The sequence below is a fragment of the Mirounga angustirostris genome, unplaced genomic scaffold (genome assembly GCF_029215605.1).
Source record: "Mirounga angustirostris isolate CCGP_5_RB_7025 unplaced genomic scaffold, mMirAng1.0.hap1 SCAF_3, whole genome shotgun sequence".
Lineage (NCBI taxonomy): Eukaryota > Metazoa > Chordata > Mammalia > Carnivora > Phocidae > Mirounga > Mirounga angustirostris.
Window position 1 is genome coordinate 112,052,838 of NW_026991711.1, and position 17,878 is coordinate 112,070,715.

The 17,878-nt window shown below is 35.1% G+C and overlaps 1 long non-coding RNA gene across 2 annotated transcripts in view; it reads right to left on the minus strand.

Annotated features, from left to right (window-relative positions):
- The window catches only part of LOC123839430 (uncharacterized), a 157,852-nt gene that overhangs the window by 124,734 nt on the left and 15,240 nt on the right, over positions 1 to 17,878 (minus strand). The window lies entirely within an intron of this gene.

The following is a 17,878-nucleotide window of genomic DNA, read 5'->3' on the forward strand; positions in this document are numbered from 1 at the left end:
ATAATCTAACTTGGGACAAGAAAAAACAACAAAGGTTTGCTAGAGGCTTACATATTCGTTTATAATCTAACTTGGGACAAGAAAAACCAACAAAAACAATTATATATCTAAGTTCTCAGACGACCAGGTTAAATCACACATGACAAGCAGGCAAGGAGGAAATCTGTGTGGGACAGTCTGGTAAATTGGAACAACTAAAAGAAATTCAATATGGCTATAGAAGGTGGGAGAGTGACAGTGATCACATGATCTGAGAGAGGAGAGAATGCTCCAGAGAGTACGTGAAAGCTAGGGACATTTTCCTGGTCAATGAAAAACTATTGTAAGGTTTTAAGCAGTATCATGACATAATCAGATTTTATTTATCTTTAAGGGACTATGCTAGTTTCCATAGGGGATAAGTAGGAGTAACAAGGAAAGAGATGTGGTGGCTTTGCCTAGGTTGGTGACAGAGGAAAAAAAAAAAAAAATTGAATGGAGAGAATAGGAAATTGACATTGTTCAGGAGGTTAAATCTTTTAAATATAAAGGATCCCCATTCTCATGGTCCAGAGCAAACACACCCCACCAGTTTCAACTAAGACTAAGTCTTCCCCTCCATTCATTACAGTCCTACCACAACGACCTTCTTTCAGTTGCTCAACCTCAAAAGCTCTTTGTCATTCTTGGGTCTTTTTCATATATATTTCCTCTGCCTAGAATGCTCTCTTCACCCCTGTTGCTCCAATTTAAGGTCATCCCTCCAGGAAAACTGTCCAGAGTCACTAATCTAGAGTTGATATTCCCACCACACACTAATTTTTATATGTGTGTGTCACTCTTAAGTACTTTGCTATGGGGCAGGGTAGTCTCTTCCATTACAGTAGAGACCTTATCTACCTTGCACTTTACTGGGTGGCCAGTGCCAGGACACTGTCCCCACAAATTAGATACCCAATATATGTTTGTTAAATAATACAAATTCACTGCCTGAGTCTACTTAAGTCTATCTTAAATATGTCCACCATTGCAACATCAGTGTGACCAAAAAATTTGTTCTACTTGGATTACCGCTAGAAATAGATGCTTGATGACAACTACCTCCTGCTTACAGGTGGTGATTATAAACTTTAATTGGTAATACAGCAACTTGGTCTATATTCCTGTGGTTCTCAATTGTGGCTGCACAGTTGCATAACTTGGGGAGATTTTAAGAGTACTATTGCCCAGGTCTCTCCCAGAGCAGTTGAATCAGGATTTCTTAGAGTGGAGGGCACTGGTATTTTTAGATGATCACAATGCTTGTGATTACTACTGTATAATGCATACTCAGTTTTACCTAAGAAAATATCATGGATATACAGATCTAGTGTCAAAATACATTGCTTTAACCTATTAAGTTCACAAAACCATGGACTGCATCATTATCGACTTTGCAATTCATTTGTTCAACCATTCTCATTTATTGGGTAGCATTATGCACCATTAGTACATTAGGTAATTGAGATGCAGACATTTTCAGGACTGAGAGCAACTAGAACTACTATTTATTTCCTACCTGGGATAGAAAACATAGTGGCTCCCAGATCCATAAAATGTCTGACTTGTGTATGCAAAACCACTTCAGTTATCAATATTTCCATTGACTTCACTTTGAAAAGCCCTTGTTTTTATGTTTTGTCTTCTAAGCCAGTGATGCTCAGGTTTATTTTTTCTGCTTATATGTGCTTTTGCTGTATTTCTATGAAGTATATTATCTTTTTAAGTGCTATTACTTTATACATAATCATAAAAGAATGTTAAGATTCATCAGTCTGCTCCTGTGATTTTTCCCTTATTTAAACTATAATGGAGATTACAAATAAATTACTGAGAACAGTTGTTACTTAGAGGAGGAAAAAATAGCTTATACTTCTGCACAGAAATTGTGCTTATTAGAATATGGAAAAAACTGTTGAATTCACTTTTGGTGTTTGCTAATCAACAGAACCCTTATACTCTTTAGTGCTAATTTCCACTCAAATACAAGGAACTCAAAGCTGTACTGATTCACTTTGCTTATAACCCTTTGTTACTTTGTAGATGGATCTCGGATGCATAGCAAAAGTAATGGACCCTTACAAGAAGATTTCTGTCTGTGTAAATTTGACTTAACTATGTGTTAGTGAGAGGTATGTACCAAGACTCTGCTTTAAACCTCAGGACTACCTTTGGGTTTCCTGAAGGTTTTCAAGTTGTAACTTAATTGCAAACATTACCAATGGAATTCTTTGCCATCATTTTGGGGGCCCTTCCAGCACTGCTATGGAAAATAAAGAGGTACTCCTTACCTTTCCACATCATTTGTGATGGTTTTATCCAACCCAACAAATTCTCAGGCCTCCTTCCATTCAGAACCCTGTCTCTTTCATTCCTTCAGGCCATTTTTTGTTTCTTTCAGTCATGTGAATTCTCTGCATGGGATGGGACTGAAGGATGTTGTAATTATAAAAATAATAGGCACCATCTTTCCATTTTTTAAGACTTGATGCAAATTTCTGCCAAGTTCCAGAGAATTGTCTTGACCGATGGGTGTTTTCTAAATGTTTTAAAATTTTTACAGTTCCTCTCTTTTTTTCTTTACATCAATTATTAGTAAGAGCTCTATTATAAGAAGTACAGAAATGCTGGTTATATCTTAATTCAATTGAATGAAAAAATTCATTCAACTGAAGAAATTAGCATTTAAAAGTCACATTTAAAAAGAATACCAAAAAAAGAATCACAATAATAAAGTGAGAATACAGTATACTACTGAGAAAAGAAATAGGGCTTAGAAGTTATATAGACCAAGGATTGAATCCAGTCTCTGCCAATTGCTATATCTGAAGCTTTGGGCAAATTACCCCAACTTTCTTGCTAAACTTCAGTTTACTCATCTGGAAAAAAAAAAGAACTATATTTAATAACAAATTGATATGTATTTTTTAAATATACAAAATTACAAGTGCAAAAAAATTGCTCTATAATTGTTTAGGTAGATCTATTTTCCTATGGCTGTGGGTTATTTTACCCAAGTATGAGGAGAGAATATGTGTGGCATAGAAGTATGACAATAAATGGCCCAAGTATTCATTCAAAGACTATTTAATGAGGCATTTTTACTTATAAGTCATTCTTCTTAAAAACTAGAAATATAGCAGTGCCACACATGATCCCTGACTCATGGATCTTATATTAATATTGGGGAAAAAATCTATTAAACTCCCTATTCTATCAGCTTTACTTTCAGCTATTAGTTTTTCTTTGTGCTGTCTTTTTCAAGTCAAGATTTAATGGAGGAGCAGAGTCAGCTAGAGTGCACCTTTCCTCTTTGCAGTTCTATCACTGTTCAACATAATCTCTACCTAGTTTTCAGAAGAATTTTGAACATTAATAAGACAATGTCTAGGAGATGAACTCCTCTGAGAAAGCAGAATATAAATTCAAGAAATTATAATTTATTTCTTCTCAAATGTTATATGATATAAGGTATTCAACTGGATCTATGCTATTAATAAAAGAGTAAAGCTTTACAATAAAGAAGCCAGAATGGGGAAATGTTTAGAATTTTTCATTACTTAATATGGATATTCTGTCTAATTTTTAGAAGTCATTCTAGCTTCATGAGGTACTTTGTCAATTAGATGGAGCTTCTGGAAAAAGTGCATGAACTTTGAGATGCATGTTGAGGGTTTCACGAGGCAAAGGAACAGAAAAATATTTTGAAGTATTTGGATATATTAGGTTGAACCATATGTAATTACCGAGGCAAACTTTTTGTCCTTCTAAACTGTCATTTCATATAATTTGCTATAATTTATACTTAAAAACTGCTTTGACTCAGAAAAATATTGAGCTGGGGGTGCCTGGGTGGCTCAGTTGGCTGAGCAGCTGACTTTTGGTTTCAGCTCAGGTCATGGTCTCAGGGGTCATGAGATCAAGCCCTACGTCAGGCTCTGTGCTCATCCTAGAGTCTGCTTGAGATTCTCTCTCCTTTTGCCTCTGCCCCTTCCCCTGCTCTCTCTCTCTCAAATAAATAATTAAATCTTTAAAAAATATTTAGCTGAATTGATACTGCAGTATGAAGAAATTGTTAGTCATAAGAGATAATTTATAGTTACTCTTATTAATTGATATAATTTATCAAGAGGTTTTGTGAAAATATCAATTTATGAAAGATGTTAGCTATGGATAGATTCTCAATTGACACTTTTCATGGATTTTATTCAAATCTTTGCTTAAAGTATAATACCTGGGAAGTCCAAACCAAAGAAAAGAGCTCTGCATGGGAAAAGCAGTTTTATCAATTATTCTCTGAAATCAGTGACAGAAGTGAAAATTCCTTTAAAATATTTATAAACCAATTTCCATGACTGGGAAAAAGTCCACAGTTGAAATTTCTACTGTATCTAACATTAGTGACCCAAAATAGTAGACAACCTAAATTTCAGCAGGTTTACCATGTCAGGCAGAGTCAGAATTAGGTAGGTCACAGTTTCACATAGCACATATACATTCCATTCATATGTATATTTTAAAACAATGACATCCCAAGATATCATGTAATAAGTAGTCTAGAAAATTATTCAGATCATTAGCAAGAGGTTGTGGCATTCTAATGATATCACTGTCAAGAACAGGGATACAGGGACATAATCTTTGATTCTTCTGGGATGCCTTAAAGGAAAACTATATTAAGAGGTAAATGAGTTGCCTAGGGGAAAAATTAGAATTGTTCTCACTGCATTATATAAACTCAATAGTATAATTTTTTATTTAAAAAAATTATTTGTTGATTCAAAATATAGCATGAGAATAAAGTGTATATTAACTGCTGCGTAAAAGAAGAGTGATAAAGAAATGCAAATCTTTTGGCTTATATTTTACAAAAGAGGTTTCAACTCTTTTGTAAGCTAAGAGGTAGTATGTCAGGAGTTGGAATAATTCCCTTCATTATGAATGGTCATTAAGCAAGTTGCAAAAACATTTCTTCATATTCCCTTTAAGTTATAGTCCTCAAAAACGGTTCTCATTAATTCATTCAACTATTAACTAACAGTTGTGAAAATTAAAGAAATTCTTTCATGTTATCTTTGTAACAGCCATAGAGGACTGGAACAAATATGACCATTTTACAGAGAGGAAAACCAAGAATTAAATGATTTTCCCATAGTTGACAGACTGCAAACAGCAAAGTCAAATATTCACATTCTTGTGTTCATTTCAACATCAAGTCTGGTGGTAGCTCCTGTCTTTTATTTTCCATTTCCATATTTAACAGCATTTGCTATCATAAGTCCTTGGATATCAGAGACATTCTTTTTTTTTTCTTTCTTCTTATTCAATCTCTTTTCAAAATCTTCCATTGCAAAACAAAACAAAACAAAACAAAGTAAAAATTACTGCATCGGTCTTAATCTACCACCTCATAGTAAGATCACTGTCTTCTTGTTGCTTCTCCTGGTCCCTACTCTCCATGGTCATTAGCTTAAGATCATACCATTAAAGTTCTGGTTTGAGTTGTCACAACCGAAGAGTCTTCTGTTATTCTCTGTCTTCCTGTTATTTTTGCCATTTTAGAACCTTTCATGGTAAAGGGAAGGCCTTCACTCTCTACACAGCATCCTTCAAATCTGAATCACTATTGTGCATATTTAGTTCTTGGTAGCAGATTTTAAAGAGAAGAGGACAAGGATAACCAAATTCTGTCTTGAATAAGATATATAAGCTATTTAGAGCCAAGAACACTGTCACGTGAAATTTATTATTGTAGCCCATAGAGCACCTAGGGTGACTTAGCATTGAGAGGTGAATAGGATCTTGGTCTCTATGCCAAATTCTGAGGAGTTCAGTGGCATCTCCCCAAGTTCTGAGAATTCCCAGGGCCTTTGGTTCTTATGATCCCCTTTGGATTGATTCCAGCTGTTGAAACTGTAAACTCTTGTTTCCACACACATGTCAATTCCCATGGCTTATTTTCATTCTCTACTAGATGCTGAAAGCTAGACATGGGACTCAGCTGCTTTTGCTTGATTTTCTTTTGTAGAATTTACAGAGATCATTCATACATGGAGAAATGTTTATTAAAGGTTTGGGGACATAATGGAGAATTAAGTCACAAAAATGTAAAAATAATTCAATAAAGGACTCTTAAAATTCTTTTGACCTCACCTCAACACCACTGGCTATATTTCCTTGTAAGCTTTAGACAGATTACAGCATTGTTCTTATCTTCCTGTTTCCGTTTTTCCCTACTACACTCCACCCCAAATTTCTCTTTTCTAAGGCAAAGTGATGTACCTATGGCTTTCTTCTCACAAACCATGACTTTTAGGTCTCACCATCTGTACCCAAGGTAGAGTATTATGAATTTATCTTCAAAGTGAATTGTTCCTCTAAGAGCAACTGTGGTACAATGATGTATTTTCATAGTTATAGATTTTGACCAGAGGAGAGAGGGACAGAGGGATAGAGGGATAGAGGGATAGAGGGATAGAGGGATAGAGGGATAGAGGGAATGCATGTTTGAATTTAATAAATTGTCAATATATAAACTATGGAAGTTTTCATAAAAATCTATTTTCTGCTTTGGAAAACAGATGCTCTGGCAACAACAATCTCCCATATTTGCGTGAGAACAATTATATTATGCTAAATAGTGACTGGCCCTGTTAAATGGAGCATAGTTTCTCTGATTTTCCAAAGCCTTCACTATTCCTGGTCTTCTAGGAGGACTTTTTTCCTGTTATATATTTGACCTATAACACTTATCAGTTTGCATGTCCTACTTTAGAACCACTGAGTAGATGGATACGTCTATAAAAGCTTTGTAATAGGCAATCAATAATGAAAGTGAGTCAATATCTAACAAATACGGTAAACTCTTGGAAAAGAAAATAGGCTGGAAAATGAATGATGGCTGACAATGCTTAAAGTACTGCTTATATCAAGAATAAAATACCCTACATGACTGCAAGCCAGAGCAGGATGAACTTGGAAGCTTTTCAAACGTACCAGATTACCACATTGAATCTGTAGAGATTCTAAGTTTAGAACATGTAGACTGAGTCCTCAGAATTAGTGTTCCCAAAATGTTCACCAAGTACTTTTGAAAGGCAGCCAGGACTTGAGTATGTTCTAGGCTTATAGTACCTAAGGTATTAACAAGGATTTATTGAGCATTATGGCTACTATCAGTATTAACTAAATTTTCTGCTAAGTACATAGACACTTCTACACAAAGTTTCCAGTCAACTGGTCTGCTAACAAAGAATGATTGTACCATAGGACACATGGGCAACTGAACAACAGAATGGCAGAAAGCCTACATTGTGATTTGGATCAAAACATCTCAGTGGACCAATTAGATTCTCTCACTCTGGCATGCGAATTATCAAATGAGAAAAGAACAATGGGAATATCCACAAGCACTAAAAGTGAGAAGTCATAACAGAGACACTGGAAAGGATCTGATTGGACTACATGCAGTCAGAATTTAGGAGAGAGCACAAACTATAGTTAAATTCAAAATTGCTCTGAGCTGGAGGAGAAAACACACACACACACACACACACACACACACACTAAACATTGATTAAGGACTGGGTAAGAAAATAATTAAAATAAGAATGAGTTGAGGAGCAGACACAACAATACACAAATAGTAACTGAAGAACTTGGAGTAATTGGGGGCCTAGGAGATCCAGTAACTCCAATGGCTGAGGCCTCTAGTATTTATTTTAATTTGTATTTATTTATTTTAAAGATACTCATATTTCTTATCTGGACACCTGGTTTTTAGTTTTTCCTGGGATCCTACATATGTGTAGCCTTAAATAATATACTATTTGAGAAAACTAAAATGTGTCCTTGTTCTTTATAAGCAATTATTATTAGTATGTATTCCTTATACACACAGATAAGGAAGGGGGAAGGAAACATTTCAGATAACCCAGCCAGCCTATTCATTAAATTTGGACCCTCAGCAATACTATTGATTCCTAACACCGATACCACCTTATATCTGAGAATACCTTCCAGGTAATGTGTGAAAATTAATGCATTTATTTTGCCTATGTAATCAGGCAATTAAAATGAGCAAATTTGTTTTGAGCGTTTGTTATGGCATTATGCTAATCATTTTTAAGAGTAGCCCTACTTTATTCCAAAGTGCCATCATGGGTTAAGGTATGAAATGGCATGAACAATGCCCTGGGAATTCAGGAAGAGAGGGAATAGACTTGAAAGTGGAGTGAGACCCAGGGACAGGCTTAGTGTCAAGGATAGGGGGAATGATGTATTTAGACTCCCTGTTGGGTACATTACTTGCAAAGAGGACCTTTTGGAAACATTCTAATAGTCACCTCCAACAAGTTTAATCAAAACGACTATATTAAAATGTCATGTACTCAGAGTATTTAAAAAATCAACACCCACGTATATATATTCAATGAGAGGAGAGTGAGCTCCATTTCCCTCTCACCATTACATCACAACACTCCTCTTCACAGGCAAACTTTAAAAAGATGAAGGAAAGCTCAACATTTACTACCTCCTTTTTGCACCTCTTGCTCTCTCTACCACCCCTTCCAACTCAGTCTCTGCCCTTATTACTACATGAAACAGCTCTTAGTAAGGTCAACAGTAATGTCAATTTCATTCAATCCAGTGCATACATTTTTAGCACACCTCTTCTTTGACAACCTTGTTTCTGTAAACACCTTCTTGCTTTGACTTTGTGACCCAATTGTTCTGAGAGAGTCTCTCAGCCTGCTATAGTTCAGGCTTACTCTCAACTATCCAGCCATGAAATTTGTGAATTCATCTTGGTTTAGTCCCAGATCTCCTTATCCTCTCACTTTTTATTGTATCCCTTAGTAATCTTATCTACATCCACAGTTTTAATGACTATCTCTGTATACCAATGCTTCTCAACCTCTATCTCCAGCCAGACCTCTCCTCGGAGGAGATTCTGCTAATTCAACTAGCTGCTGATTCTAAATGTAAAACTACTTCAAATTCAACATATTTAACTGCTAATTCATGAATGTTTCTCCACCTATCCTTTTACTATGCATTTATTTCAAACCTGGTAAACTCAATTTAGTTATATCAGCCATAAATCTCAGTCATCTACAATGTCAACCTTTCTTTTATTCTTGTATATAAATCATCACCAAGTCCTGTTAATTGGACTTCTAAATATTTCTCCATTTCCAATATCAAACTATAAGACTCAAATCAAAACTAGTGGCATTTCTTGGCTAAGAGTACTATAATTCACAACTAATTTGTCCACCATATCTAATCTGATCTCTCACCAATGCCACTTCAACACAGAAGCCAGAATAATATTTTCAAAATACTAAAGGGATTGACACCAAGTCTTTGCTTTTAATTCCTCTATTGCATTCCATTATTCTTAAATAAATTGCAAATTATTTAGTACCCTTAAATGTGTGATCTGGAGGGCGCCTGGTGGCTCAGTCATTAAGCGTCTGCCTTTGGCTCAGGTCATGATCCCAGGGTCCTGGGATCGAGCCCCGCATCGGGCTCCCTGCTCCACGGGAAGCCTGCTTCTCTCTCTCCCACTCCCCCTGCTTGTGTTCCCTCTCTCACTGTGTCTCTGTAAAATAAATTTAAAAAATCTTTAAAAAAAAAACGTGTGATCTGGCCCTGGATATCTCCCCAATAACATCTTACATCATCTCTTGCTTACTCTTTCACTCCAGCCTTAGTTCTCTAACTTTAGTTCCCATATCATTTGGGTTTCTCTATGACAGGGAATTGTTTATGAGGTTCTTTTCCCCCCCTTTTCTTAAAAAACTTCCAAGCTCCTCCCCCTTCTGTCCAAATCCATGCCTATTGTTTCTTAAGATACCAGCTGAAATGTCATGCCTTCAAAGAAGCCTTTCATCCTGAAACTATTATCAATTTTTTTTTTGTATAAACACTCACAGGAAGATGCTCTTTTATTTTGTTGCCCTTCTCACTATTCATTATTACATAATAATTTAATAGAATTGATATATCCTCACTAAATCCTAAATTCAGGAGATAAGGGACTATATATTTGTTCAAAATCACCACCCTAGATTTAGAAGAATGCTTGGCTCCCAAGTGGGGCCCCAAATACTGTTGAATGAATGCCCAGTGAATAGAGGTGATTATTCAAAGTGTGAAGGCACTAATAAACACAGAAGAGTATAGCCACAAGAAAATGTGAGGAGAGATTTTCTCCTAATGTTTTTAGTCAAGGGGACTTAAATTGTTAGAAATAGTATTTCACAAACATAAACTAGCTCAATCAATAAGGTTAGAGGGGAACTAAATACAAGGGTACAACAGCATCCCTTGGAATCCAAAACCAGGAAGCATACCTGGGCTTCAATGGGGACAAAAACCAGGGACTAGAAAATAAGAAATTGAGACTGACCTCTCTATCTTTTAGGGCCTACATTATTTCAGAAGTCTTTTTGTCTCTTCTATTTTATTCTCATTTTTAAAAGGCTGACTTTCTCTGACCCAAGTTCCTTTTGGATATTTGGAACAATGTAACATCTCATTTTCCAATGAACTACAGTGACTAATAAATCTAATTCTCACATTCTTGAGAAAAGATTATTGTGTAGTTTAAGTAGGATGTCTATACCTGATCCAATAAGCTATGCCAGAGAGCTAAAATCAGCAACATGGCTGCCTATTTCTCCTCCTTCCAGAATAGATTATGGAATCATTATAGAGTTGTGGGTTGGGCAACTAACAATAAGGAATTGGCTTTGCTATGCATGGCAACAGAATGTACATGGGGGATGCTAGAGATTTGGGGTGGGAGGAGGGGGCGAGTCTAACACTGACAGGTTGAATGATTAGAAAAATTACAGTGCTGGTGGCAGAGCTAGGAAGTTAAATATAAGAACTAGTTTGGAGAGGAGAACTAGTTTGTCAGACATTGTGAGTTTAATTTGGAGAAAATGGAGTCATTTATCACTGGGTCATAAAGTTTTTTCTTGATATGTAAGAAATTAACCGAGTTAAAGCTTTGTCTAAGTAAAAGCCCCCTCACATCTTTATTCTTTTTTTTTAAATTTTATTTTATTATGTTATGTTAGTCATCATACATTACATCATTAGTTTTTGATGTAGTGTTCCATGATTCATTGTTTGCATATAACACCCAGTGCTCCATTCAATACATGCTCTCCTTAATACCCATCACCGGGCTAACCTGTCCCCTCCCCCGCTAAAACCCTCAGTTTGTTTCTCAGAGTCCATAGTCTCTCATGGTTCATCTTCCCCTCTGATTTCCCCCCCTTCATTTTTCCCTTCCTATAATCTTCTTTTTTTTTTAAACATATAATGTATTATTTGTTTCAGAGGTACAGGTCTGTGATTTATCAGTCTTACACAATTCACAGCGCTTCAGTCTAACCTACTTTTTTTTCTTTTTTCCAAAATTTATATAGATAAACCTAATAAACATTTTCCTCAGTCTGTCCTCTTAGGCATAATTTCCAGAGCTCATTGATTGACATTTTAAATTAAACAACAGATATGGTTGTGCAAATTTAAGCACAATACAAGTGTTAAGACAATTCTCTGAAATGAAAATGATGGCTTATACTAATAGCAAGATTCTATCTTTATGCCACATCTCTAAACTTACAATGGGCTCAAAAATTTATTCTGAATCTAGAGAAAGCGAACCACAGTAGAACCATGCTTATTTTCCTCAAAAAGTGTTTTTAATTGCTAATTATAGATAAATGCCAAAAATGTTGGATTTAGCTTTCAAACTGTATATACTCTTGAAAGCTGGGCTGTAGGACTCCTCCTTACAATTTTATGGGATTTAAAGGGTAAGATTCATAAGTGCAATTGCCACGCAACTGTTAGACAATATAGGATAGGAAAGTATCAAATATTACTGTCACACTTTTTACTTCTTATGGAGCTTAACAATATACTATATTTACATTAAAAATAAGAGAGCATTAGTTGTGCCCATTTTCTAAAGCAACCAAGGCAAAAAAATGTCATCACAGAATTAATATGACAAAGTACATCAGAAACTGAGATATGAGAATTTATACACCATAGCATGTGTTTTGTGGGTAGTCATAGCCCACAGAAATCTAATTTAATCAAATATTTAAAGAGGTAATAATTAATTTTTAAAGAATTGAAGTGAACCATAACTAGAAAAAATGTTATTGTTTATTTTTAATGCCAGAACAGTATTCCTGATGCAATTTTAATATTTCATTAAGGCAGTAACTTTCATATTGTGGGTTTTATCCCAGTTTTTATGTTTGATGATATATTTTTTCTTCTTAAAAAAAAAGTTGGAATTTTATTGCATAGCAGTGGTGGATGATGGGCAGGATTCTTTCCCTATCCATTTGAATAGGTTATATTATCACTGAATTACTAGGTCTTAGTCAAGTAAATTAAAGAAAGTATATTGGCTTATGTTAGAAACATAACTTATGACCATGCACAGTGCTCCACATTTTATGGGAATTATGCAGAAGCACTTTGCTGGATGTTTTTCTTCAAAACTTTTCATATGATGGATACCTCTTAGGTAAAGTTTAATTTACAATGGGAACTGTACTTTAAAATTTGTCTTGCATGTTTTCATTAGTTTCAGAACTCAGTATATTTTTCACATTTTGAGCATTTGCCTCTGAATTTGGGGAAATTCATTTAAGTCTCATTTCAGCCATGGTTATATGTGTGAACTACTAAAATTAAAAGAATATACACACATTAACATGGCTGTGGAAATAGTATTTGGCAGAAAGATGCATGCTAAATAAATGTTTGACACAAAGCTTTTGCAATTTAAAAAAATATATATATTCCTCAGTGTGATGGATGAAGACACATATTTGCAGTTTTTATTTGTAAGATTTAAAAAGACACACACACACACACACACAGAGAACTTTACTCATTTTTAGCTCCCCCCACCCACACACACTTTACTTTGACTCCAACTAGTGACTTTTCTGTTTTATCAGTGGTACATTTATATTCTGCTAGACTTGAAAACTTAGTCATCTGTGACTCCTCTTACTGCTTCAAGCTCTGTAACCAATGTCATAAATCTCTTTATTTTATTCAAAGAGATGTTATTCATAGGACACCGGTAGAGTTCTGAGAATAGTCTTTCTCAGTAGTGGAAAATAATTAGTCCTAGATTGGGTACTGCTTTTGTCCTGCTTAATAAACCTTAAAAGTAAGAACCAAAAGTATCAGACTGTCTCTAAGAAACTTGACTATGTTTTAAAACATAGCTTGATAATATTTATGAGAATACAAAAAATATCCAGCACCCATCAAGTTAAGAGTCACAGTGTAGGTCAACCAATAAAAATGACCAGGCATGCAAAGCATCAGGAATATATAACTTATATAGTAATGAACCAATGAGTTGAAAGTGACTCAAAACTGACACAGATATTAAATTATCAGACAAGGACATTAAAACTGTATTCCAAATGTTCAAAAGTTGAACTGAGACATGAAAGTGTGGAAAATATAAAGATGACCAAAATTAGGACTCCTAGATAAGAACTACAATGTGTGAGATAGATAGGATTAATGACATACCAGATATTGAAGAAAAAAGTAGTGAACTTGAAGATATAATAGAAACAATCCAAAATAAAATACAGAAAAAGATAATAATTTTAAACATGCACAGACTATCAGGTATCTGTAGTATTTCAAAAGTTGCTAATAATATGTATTTAATTGGAGTCCTTGAAACCCATATACCCAGTCACCCACCCACACCCACACACACTTAGAAAATAAAACTATAACAAGGCATGTCACAATTAATGGCTCAAAGATAAAGAAAACGTAAAAAAACTAGAAAGAAAAAATATGAAGAAAATTAAGGATGGGAGATTTCTTATTACAAACAAGGCAAATGAGAAAATAGTGGAGCAACACATTTATAGTATTTAAAGAAAAAAAAATGGAGGGTCAACCTAGAAGTCTACACCCAGCAAAAATATCTTTCAAAAAACAAAGGCAAATAAAGATATTTTAAGACATAAAAATTTATCACAGAAAGACTGACACTATAATGTTAAAGCACATTCATTTGACAGAAGGAAAATAAGAGATGAAATCTGCATCTACAAAAATGACTAAAAAGCACCAAGAATGGTAACTTAGCAAATATACATATAACCCCTAAATCATTAAGATAGTATAGTTATAACAGTTAATCCAACTAAGAAAATAAAGATGAAATCATAAAAATATTTAATATATAAAAAGCATTTTTTGTTAAACCAACATTTTAAGTTAGATCATAAGAGCTCAACTGGACACGGAATTAAGACAGAAAAAAAAAACAAAAAGGACACCACAACTTAAGATACAGAGTCTCATACAGAAATCAATGAGGGAAACATGATCCAAGAAAAACAACAACAACAAACAAATGAAAGGACAACATAAGGAGAAAGGATGGGCACCCGAGGGTCTGGAATCTTGGCTGAAGATCTACATTGAGTAGGTTTCTTTCAATCACTTCTTTAAAACTATGGATTCCCCCCACCTCCTGCCCCCTGTATCAGATAGGAGAGGTAGAAAACAGAGTTTTATATCAATAATCACATTAAATGTAAATGGTCCAATTCCCAATTAAGAGGTATTAATGGCCTGATTGGGGGTGGGAATGAAACCCAAACTACTTATTGCCTGTAAGAGATACACTTTAAATACACAGAAAAATATAGGGAAAAAGTAAAATAATGAGAAAAGTTATGCTATGCTAATAAGACAGCTCAAGTACCTATTAAATGTCAGACAAAGTAGATTTAAAAGCAGGGCTAAAGAATATCATTTAGTAATAAATGGGCCAATTAATTAAGAGATAACAAACCTAAATATTTATGCATCTAATAAAATTTTTTCAAAATATATGAAGTAAAAACTGATAAAACTATAAAGGAATGATGAATAAAGCCATAGTTACAGTCAGACATTTCAATAGCCTTCACTCAATCAATACAACATATACATAGAAAATCAGTATGGAAATAAAAGATTTGAATAACACTATGAATCAACTGAATCTAATTGCCATTTAAAGAACACTTCACCCAACAACAGCAAAATACACACTTTTTTCAAGTGCACACAGAACACTTACAAAGATAGACCATTTTCTGCACCATAAATCAAGTTTCATTAACTTTTAAAGAATTTATGTCATGCAAAGTATGCTCTCATCTCAGTGAACTTAAATAAGAAATTAACAGAAAGATGGCTCAAAAATCCCCTATATTAAAAACAAAAGGACACATGATTAAATAGTCCGTGGGTCATAGAGGAAATCAAGAGAAATTACAAAGTATTTGACCTTAACAAAAATGATGCAAAAAATAAGAGATTTGACAAAATATGACCTCTATTTTGTAAGCAAACAAGGAATAGAGGGAACTTCCTCAACTTGATTAAAGAAATCAATAGAAAACCTACAGTTAACATCACAGTTAATTGTGAAAGGCTTTCCACCATGAGATCAGAAAATAAGGACATCCATTCTTACTACTTCCATTCTCCACTGTACTGAAAGTTCTACCTAGCACAATAAGACAGGTGGAAAAACAACTTTATAATAGAATATATGAAAATAAATAAATTTGACAAATGATGTGAAACATCTGAATATTGAATTCTATAATATATTGCTCAATAAATGAAGATAGGGAAATCATGAACATGTGTTAAAGTTCCCAATAATAAGAATGTTATTTCTCTTAAAATTGATGTACAAATACAATACAGTTAAAAACAACATCCTGGGACAGCTGGGTGGCTCAGTCAGTTAATCGGCTCAGGTCATAATCCCAGGGGCCTGGGATCAAGTCCCGCACCGGGCTCCCCGCATGGCAGAGAGTCTGCTTCTCCCTCTCTGCCTGCTGCTCCCCCTGCTTTGTGCGCTCTCTCTCTCCCTCTCTCTCTCTGACAAATAAGTAAATAAAATCTTTAAAAAATAAATAAATAAAAATAAAAACAACATCCTGATAGGCTTTTCTGGCAAAAACTGACATTGATTCTAAAATTTACATGGAAATACAAAGGACTTAGAATAGCCAAAATAACCTTTAAAAGGTAGGACCAATTTGGAGGAGTAAGACCACCAGATTTCAAGACATTAGAAAGCTACACTAAGAGAGTTGTGATTTTGGCATAAAATTAGAAAAAAATAGATTCATGGAGAGAATAGAAAGCCCAGATATATATGGGCAACTGATTTTCAACGGAAAAAAGGTAATATAATGGAGAAAATATTTTATGAAAAAAATGATGCCTAAGAACTTGGATATCCATATGATAAAAAAAAAATCAACTGCAATACATACCTTTCACTGTGTACAATAAATTAACTCAAAATGAAGTAAACACTTTAATAAAAAATTGAAAGGATACACCTATTTTAGAAAATAGTTTGGCAGTTTCTTTCTTTTTCTTTCCCCCCACCCAGTTTGGCGGTTTCTTAAACAGTTAAACACACATCTACCATATGATCTAACCATTCCACTTCAAGTGTTCACCCAAGAGAAAGAAAGCATAGGTTACACAAAGAGTTTTGTAAGAATATTTATATCCACTTTGTTTCTAATAACCAAAACCTGAAAACAACCCCCAAAAATCCATCAAGAAGTGAATGCATAATAGAAAACTATTCAGCAACAGCAAAATAAACTATTGAAATATGCTACAACATGGATGGATCTCAAAATAATTATGACGTATGGAAAAACCCAAGCCAAAGAAAGAACACCTAATTTATAGTACCATGTATTAAAAAAAAAAAAAAAAGTTTAGGAAGTGTAAACTTATGCATACTGATGGAAGCAGACCAGTGTTTGCTAAATTTGGTAGTGGATGGGGTACTGAGGTATAAGAGGGAGAGATTATGAAGGGCTAAAACGAAAATGTTCCAGGTAATGAAATCTATTCATTATCTTGATTGCAGTGATGGTTTCACGGGGATATATATGTACAAATTTTTAAAATTATGCATTTTACATATATGTATGTATTTTACTGTATGTTAATCGTATCTCAATAATGCTGTTTAAAAAAGGAAGTAAAACACATCAGACTCAGCAGAATATTCACTTGAAACACATACTTAGAAGTCTACACTACAATGGAGGAGATTCAACCATTCCTCCTCCCCATCTTTGACCTTTTTCTTCAGACTCAAATTCTAAGAAAGACATGTAGATACAGACACATGCATGCACAGAGAGAAAGAGAAACAGAGCGAGAAAGAGAGCGTACAGACACATGTACACAGACAGGGAGAAATGGACAGACATGGATAGACACAGAGAGATAGGTCCGCAGAAAGACAGACATATACACACAGACGCAGAGAGAGAGAGGAGGACAGAGGAAGAGACGACACAGAGAGACACAGAGAGACAAACACAGAGAGACAGAGAGACAGACACAGAGAGACAGACAGAGATAGACAGAGAGAGACAGAGACAGAGACAGACACAGATAGAGACAGACACAGATAGAGACAGAGAGACAGAGACAGAGAGACAGAGAGAGACACAGATAGAGACAGAGAAACAGAGAGAGAGAGAGAGACGAAGACACAGACGGAGACAGACGGACAGAGATGGACGGAGAGACAGACACAGAGACGGACGGAGAGACACACACACACACACACACACACAGATACAGAGACACAGACACAGAGACGGGGTGGGGCACAGGGGGATGGGGAGTCAAAGGGACAGGACCGGGTTGGGGGGGGGTAGGAGGGAGGGATTGTGCAGAGGTGTGGGAGGGAGGGACAGCAACAGAGAGTGAGGGAGGGGGG